The sequence below is a fragment of the Acipenser ruthenus genome, chromosome 43 (assembly GCF_902713425.1).
Source record: "Acipenser ruthenus chromosome 43, fAciRut3.2 maternal haplotype, whole genome shotgun sequence".
Taxonomy (NCBI): domain Eukaryota; kingdom Metazoa; phylum Chordata; class Actinopteri; order Acipenseriformes; family Acipenseridae; genus Acipenser; species Acipenser ruthenus.
The window spans coordinates 3,679,114-3,687,826 of NC_081231.1; positions in this window are offsets into that span (position 1 = coordinate 3,679,114).

Below are 8,713 nucleotides of genomic sequence, written 5' to 3' on the forward strand. Positions count from 1 at the left end.
ACTATGCACTGCAACCCACACGTTCACAGGCACACATTCAATGTCACTCACAAAATTCGATCTTTTGATTTGTATAATGCATATCTAACAAAAACATTGTCAATGTAAAAAAACAAGTTTGAAAAAAAGCAACAGTTTAAAGTGGTGATATCAAACACAAAAGCCCACGTTAGGAGAAGCAATTGGGGCAACCTTGTCAATCATCAAGCAAATAGGCACAATTGGAAAGGTGCTGGGGCCCAACATTCACACAATTGTTGCTTTTAACTTGGCTTCTTTTTTTTCATCGCTCCACTTTACATTGAAATGCTCTTTGTACAACTTCAAGTGGATTGTGACCATTCCCAAATCATTCTTCCTGCTGATTGAATAAGTTCAGGTTTCATGATTGGAGAAGTTTTGCATTGCCTACAGTTGTCAACAATCTGTGATCAGCTTGGTTGGTGGCTCCGAGTTGGGCACGGTTAAGAAGGTTACCAAAAGTTCTGTCCTATTTCTGGCGCATATTAAGTGTGAGTTCATCGTACGCAAACAAATTTCACAGATATACAGATCCCATGGAGCCAGTCAGTTTGTGCAATTCCTCTTGAGTAACTGGCACATAAGGTTGATTCTCATGCACAGGTGGAAGCTGTAGCAAATCCCCCAGAAGTATTTTTTCCAAACCAGCCATCATCTGTGTTAGCAGTCTGGAAAATCTCACACAGACAAAGATGGATGTACAATAAGGTGACATTGGAAATCATGGACACCTCATTAATAATGAGGAGGGTCACATCTCGCATGTCTGTACGAAGGCATTGCAGTACCTCATCAGAGAGGTTACGATACACCAGTGTTTTTATATGCTCCACTGGAAGCATTAGTAGTCTGTGAATGGTCATCCCATTGATATTGTAAGCCTCAACTCCAGTGGGTGCTGTGCTTGCCACTTCCTTTCCCAGGCTTTGTCTCACCCATGCTGTGACAGTTTGAATGAGAAAAGTCTTCCCTGTGCCTCCAGTGCCACTCACAAACATTCAGAGGATGGGGGCGTTTGTTTCAGTTTGTTGTTGCAAAGTTTTGGCAATGTGGTCAAACACTCTCTGCTGATCTTTATTAAGGCTCTTGAGCATGTCTTGTTCATTTTGTAGAATAGGTTGTGCCGCCACATCTCTGAATTCAGCCATTGCCTCTGCAGCCCGCAGAGGAGCAAAGTGAACTTGATTTTCAGGTCCTTCGTTTCAAGCTCATTGTCCTCTTCAGCCTCTATTTCCTTTTGTTTTTGCTCTACTAGTCAAGTTAACTCCTCATCAGCTGCAGCTATTTGTTGTAGTTGGTCATGATAGGCCATAGCTTTTTTAAGGCTATCCCTACAAGCATGAAAGGCTTCCACATAGGAATGGCACCCATCAGGAAGAAGGTGTGTTCTGTCTTTCCATGGCTTGAAAAGTAGGAGGATAGCATAGAAGTAGTTCTCTGGGTAGTCTTGTACACTGTAATGGTAATGATTGATTAAGTAGGGCATGCTTCTCTTTTTAATGTATCCAAAGGGAAACGTGTAACAATGGATGTTTTCAATGTTGGGCTTCTCTGTCACCACATCATGCCATGCAATGAAATCATAGAAGCTTATGTCATGCAGAGCCTCTGGGCGTTTTGGGTAGTATGAGTCAATCCAGGAAGGAAAGTAGATGTCGGTTGAGTCAGGATTTTCTTTTGCTAGCATGTCAATGTGTTCCTTGGATTTCAGCCGGCGGCTAGAAACCTTTGATACATCAATCCACTTGATGGTTGTCTGTGCCATAAAGAGGTAAGCCTAGGAGATTGTCTGCTGCTTCAAGTGCACCACATTCTCTGTTGGACAAGCTGCGGAGTGCAACATTCCACAGTCTGCTGGCCAGAGACTTGTTTGTCTTGATGTCATTCATGATGCCAAGGACAAAACTCTTCTCAGGTTTTAAGAGGCATTTTGTAATGCAGCAGTTGAGGGCTGTAGATTTTTCACCAATGAACTGAATATTCATATTGCCTTCCCAAGCTAGCAAAATGGCTGGATTGCAGTCATTGGTTCTGCCTTCAGTAATACTCCGTGGTAGATCATAGAGTCTGCCTTGAGGTTTGAGTGCTTTCCAGCCAGCAATGGCATCAGCCACATTTGATTTTCTTGGACCTTAGACAGTACTTGTTGCATTTATGTTGCTGCCATTTCAAGACATGGTCTCTGAGTACAGGTGCTATCAGGTCATTTGGAATGTTACAGGCGGCATGTTGATTAATGTACTGTGCAATTTGTGAGTTGGGGGAAACTCCAATAAGTGGTGCATCTTCCACCCAAAGAAGCATGTGGAAGTGCTGCATTCCACGACCCTGGTACTCCCTGCACCAAAAGTAATGTGTAACTTTCCACAGAGGGCCATTTGGGGATGTGATGAAATTCAAGATTGCAAGAAACTTGTTGTGCATGAAGCGAGATACACTGACAGGATCTCGTGCAACAAGTTCACTGATGGGCATGTTTGCAAACCCTGGTCCATTCACCTCCTTTATGTACTGTCCCAGGTAAAGATCAGTAGCTGTATCTTTCTTTCACTGTGTATGGGATGTATTGTGTAATTGTGGTAAAACTTACAGAGCAAAGGTTCTTTGGGATGAGGTTGTTCTTTGGTTGTTTCCTCCACAGTGATTTCATCATCTTCTTCTTCATTGTCAGAATGACATTGAAATGCATTCAAGTTGTGATTAGTAAGCAAATTGACAGTTTTGTGGCAAGATGATGTCTTTCTAGAAAGGATTGATTTCCTTCAACTTCCGTGAAGCATTATACACTTTATTGACATTCACAATGTCTTCACAAACAGTTTTGGACTTTGTTGGTGCACCGCGTACCAGGATGTGCAGTTCCAAGTCATCTGGCAAGGCTTGGTTTGGCGGGGGCAGTTTGCTCAGTGTTTCCTGAAGAGGCAAGGGCAGGTGAAAGGTTCTGCCATGCACTTTCTGAACCCTCTGCTGATGCAACTTCTTGCTAGTGGAAACTGGAGGTGTTCTTGAGACGGCTTGAAATGCTTTTTTACGTTGAATAAGAATTTTTTCATAAATATTGAGACATCAATATTTGCAAAGATGGTATTTGGAGGTACACTGTAGCCACAGAATAAATGTTATGTACAAGTTTTCTTACATGAGAAAGTGGCAGTCGAGGGTACGGAGGTAACACAGTGACAACTTACAAGTGCTCCTAGACATGTAGCATGACCAGGTTTGTTAGATGCGTGAAAAGCCTCATTTGCACAGTCATCAAATGTGTCCATAAATGCACATGCATGTTTTGGGTCCGCTGAAACAATGCTTTGAAGGATGTTTAGTACACAAGGAATAAGAGAAGAGCTTGAGTCAATTCGACAGATGTTTTTATGGCACTGCCATTTGTGTGAGCTTTGTTTTTCCTTTGCTTGCTCTCGTTCTTCACTGTCATCTTCATCTGGCAGTGGCTGGGGCTGAGCATGCTTTTTCAGTGGCACATCAGGGGAAATCTGGCATTGGCCTTTCTCATTAATGGGAATGCTTGACAGAAGAGTGCTTATTATATGTGGCTTCACAAAACTAGGCCTCAGTGTGTGATGTGTGTTGACTTGATCCACATATCATCTCTGCTTTTCGGGAGACATTGTCCTGTACAAGTATTTTGCTAAGAAGGACATGTGTGTTGCTTTGTACTGCAGTAAACAGACATTGTAAGCTGTTGTGTATCTTCAAAGAAACCTTGATGGAAAACTCAACAAGATATGTTGCTGTCATGAGTTTTGAAGGATGACTCCTGCCTTTTAAGTTTTTCACTAGTTGTGTGATGTAGTATTGTTTTCGACATTGGTGTCTTAAAATGCTTTTCTTTGCAGTTGTTTGTAAAGTAGGATTTGCGGCTCTGGGTTTTTATTGTAGTTTTGACGCGCCCAAAGTCGCCTTGCCTCTGGTGGATGCTGTTGTTGTTGCCTTTCTGTTTGAATATGTGGGTCCTTATCGCAGTGTTGTAAATGTTTTCGTTGTTTTGGTTCTGGGTTCTTTGGGCGACATTCCCTCTGTCGTTGTTTTTGGTCTGGCTGTGGTTTGTAATTTCCTTGCTGTTCTTGGGACATGATTGGTGTGGTGTTGTATTGAGGCATGATTGGTGTGGTGCTGTAATTGAAATTTCTCTGGTTCTTGATAAAGTCATGATTGCTGCTGTTGTGTTTTGTTCTGTGTCTCTAAGTAATGCAAATCTGGCTGTTTGTGAATAAATGACATGTAATTTTCCTGTTGTTGAGTTTGTTTGTTTAGCTGTTGGTCCCAATGACGTTGTTCCTGCTGCTGTTGGGATTTGGCCTGTGGCTCATTGAGATGCTGATTCTGCTGGTTTGTGTTACAGACAGTTGTGCGACGGTATTCCTCAATGTGCTGTGTTCGGTATGGAGATGTCACTTGGACAGTTGCACGACGGTCTTGTTCAATGTGCTGTGTTCGGTCTGGAGATGTCACTTGGACAGTTGCACGACGGTATTCCTCAATGTGCTGTGTTCAGTCTGGAGATGTCACTTGGACAGTTGCACAACGGTATTATTCAATGTGCTGTGTTCGGTCTGGAGATGTCACTTGGACAGTTGCACGACGGTATTCCTCAATGGGAGAATTCATTTTGAATATTTTACATTGACAGTTGCATGATAATAACTCTCAACGGGCTGTAGTTGGCCAGGAGATGCTACATGGACAGTTGCACGATAGTAACTCTCAACGTGCTGTGATCGGTCTGGAGATTGCTGAAATTGTAGTTGTGTCTGTATCTCTGGTTTCTGATGTGTTATTGTAGTTGTTGTGAGTGGGCTGCATATTTGTTGATCCTTATCCTGTCAAATCCTGTTCATGTAGTATTTACGTTGTTTTCTTTGTCGTTTCGTGGTGAAAGGCATGATGGTTCCAGTGTTTCAGGCTGGCTGTATGAAAGAAATTGTAATCATTAATATTATTTTATGGGTATCCATAAGCATAATGTGATATAAACAAACATGCGGTCAAATGCCTTTTAGATTTAAATGCAAATTAATGTATGTATTTGAAATTCTGAATTTGCTCAATGCAAATGCAAATGTGATACATTTACAATACAAATGCAAATGTGTGACAAATGCTAAATGCATTTCAAATACTTGCCCATACAACATATGTTAATTGACTGATTTTATTATCATGAATTTGGCCGAGGCCTTTATCCAAGATGACATACAAGGAGAACAGTTTATATAATAGCAACATAAGCACAGTAAGGAGGCTGTGTGGTCCAGTGGTTAAGGAAGAGGACTGGTAAGCAGGAAATCCCCGGTTCAAATCCCACTTCAGCCACTGACTCATTGTCACACTGACTTGTGCTCCATCTTTTGGGTGAGATGTAGTTGTAAATGACTCTGCAGCTGATGCATAGTTCATACAACCTAGTCTCTGTAAGTCGCCTTGGATAAAGGCGTCTGCTAAATAAACAAATAATAATAATCACATAGTTAATAATAATTAACAGGTATGTACCAATATAGGAAGCAAGTTACATAAAACAGTGTTTCCCAATCTTGGTCATGAGGACCCAGTGTTTGTTGGTTTTCGTTCCACCTGAGCTTTAAATTATAAATTGAACCCTTATTATTATTATTTATTTCTTAAGCAGACGCCCTTATCCAGGGCGACTTACAATTGTTACAAGACATCACATTATTTTTTACATACAATTACCCATTTATACAGTTGGGTTTTCACTGGAGCAACCTTGGTAAAGTACCTTGCTCAAGGGTACAATAGCAGTGTCCTCTACCAGGAATTGAACCCACGACCCTCCGGTCAAGAGTCCAGAGCCCTAACCACTACTCCCCACTGCTGCCCTTAAATGAACAATCATGTTCTAGGACTACCTAATGTTAACTCAGGTAAGGTAGTCCAAGATTTGTGCTGATCAGGGTTTGTGAAAGCAGCCAAGTTAGGTATTTCAAGTTATTAGTATTTCACTGGACTGAATATTGTATCTAAAAATGAATGCACCAAATTAATTGTGAAGTAAAATGATGGCAAATACACACTAAATAAACCTATTTATATATTAATAAATACATGTCTGAATTAAAATGACTGTCTACACAAAAAGGTTTAAACGTTTAAATATAGATTTACATACTTAGTGACATTAAACAACAACACACATTAACACATTCAATTAATTTCTGTAAATAACTGCTGTGGAGATTTATAAAATAAACTTTTGGTGCTGGGAATAAAAAATTTATTGAAGTTTTTTTTTTTTTTTTTTTTTTTTTTTTAAATTACACCAAAATTCAAAAATCTGTTCAAGTAAAATTAGCTGGAAAACAAAAGTATAACATTATAATTTAGAAAATCCGGTCCAAAAAACAAACAAACCTAAATTACATCAAATGATCTATGAAACAAAGGAGAGAAACATTGCACAGTAGAATGTGTGTTATTTTGAAACACTACAGCAGAATGTGTGTTATTTTGAAACACTGCACAGTAGAATGTGTTATTTTGAAACACTGCTTTTTAGAATGTGTTATTCTGAAACTGCACAGTAGAATGTGTTATTTTCAAACTGCACAGCAGAATGTTATTTTGAAACACTGCACAGTAGAAGGTGTTATTTTGAAACACTGCACAGTATCTTATTTTGAAACACTACAATAGAATGTGTTATTTTGAAACACTGCACAGCAGAATGCGTTATTTTGAAACACAGCACAGTATGTTATTTTGAAACACTACACAGTAGAATGTGTGTTATTCTGAAAATGCACAGTAGAATGTGTTATTTTGAAACATTGCACTGTAGAATGTGTTATTTTGAAACATTGCACTGTAGAATGTGTTATTTTGAAACACTACAGTAGAATGTGTTATTTTGAAACACTGCTCTTTAGAATGTGTTATTTTGAAACACTGCACAGTAGAATGTGTTATTTTGAAACACTGCTTTTTAGAATGTGTGTTATTTTGAAACACTGCACAGTAGAATGTGTTATTTTGAAACACTGCTTTTTAGAATGTGTTATTCTGAACTGCACAGTAGAATGTGTTATTTTCAAACTGCACAGCAGAATGTTATTTTGAAACACTACACAGTAGAATGTGTTATTTTGAAAAACTGCACAGTATAAATTGTTATTTTCAAACTGCACAGCAGAATGTTATTTTGAAACACTGCACAGTAGAAGGTGTTATTTTGAAACACTGCACAGTATCTTATTTTGAAACACTACAGTAGAATGTGTTATTTTGAAACACTGCACAGCAGAATGCGTTATTTTGAAACACAGCACAGTATGTTATTTTGAAACACTGCACAGTAGAATGTTATTTTGAAACACAGCACAGTATGTTATTTTGAAACACTGCACAGTAGAATGTTATTTTGAAACACTGCACAGTAGAATGTTATTTTGAAACACTGCACAGTAGAATGTGTGTTATTTTGAAACACTACAGTAGAATGTGTGTTATTTATTAAAATACAAACACGTATTTTAGTTCTTGAATGTATTTTTGTTTATGACTGTAAGCCGCCCTGGATAAGGCCATCTAAGAAATAAATAAATAATAATAATAAAAGTTACTTTGAAACACTACACAATAGATTGTTATTTTGAAACACTGCACAGTAGAATGTGTCTTATTTTTTAAAATACAAACACGTATTTTAGTTTCCATTGCCACAGTCTAAAAACTATATTGTAAATGAGTTATTTTTTTCTTTTGAAAACCAGTCAGTCACCAATGTCTGCTATAGACTGGGGAAAAGAGTCATTGGAGTGGATTAGGAATTAGTATTAGGAATGAAAGACAAACATTAAAAAATGTAATAAAAGAAAAGAATGCAGGTCCTTTATAGAAAAAAGAAATCTATGGTTACACATGTTAATAATGACTGTTAGCTTGTCCTGTTCTTAAGATATGACTGCATTAAAAGGGAATACTAACACATGTCTATGTTAATAATGGAGGATAAATAGTATGAATAACAGAACAAGTTGGATTCATTTTTGTTTTATTAACCACTTCAACACCATGATGTACGCACGTACGTCTAATGAGAACCCACTTACAGTACCATGCCGTACCTGCGTATGTCAAGTTTCCCATTCTATTCTATGATCAGTTTCTCAGTCTAGGGTTTCAGGTTTCATTCTCTAAGGCAGTGCTAGTACTGTGGAATGTGCAATGAAAAATTGCGTGTCATGTAGCGATTCCAATATAGCTGTGGGTGTTTAGAAGGCTGAGATATATTGCAGGAAGCCATTCAGCTTTTACAAGTTTATATATATATATATATATATATATATATATATATATATATATATATATATATATATATATATATATATATATATATTGTATATGTTTTAAATTATTACTTTTTTATTTATTATTAGTTTTACTTGTTTAGTTATAGTTTATATAGTTTTTAGCGAAAGCTAAACATGGCAACGTACGAGGTCTTTCTATAATGAGCAACGGGAGTGAAGTTGGTTCGGAGGATTTCAATACCAGCGACAGTGATGCTGACTTATCACTCAGCGATGATGATGAAGAGGATGTGGAGCCAAGAACAGTACAAACAGAAGAGCATGCAGCTACTTTACAGGTAAGCCAGCTGCAAACGGGAAGCTGTTTGGTTTGAAAACACAGCACTGGGTACAGGCAAAACACA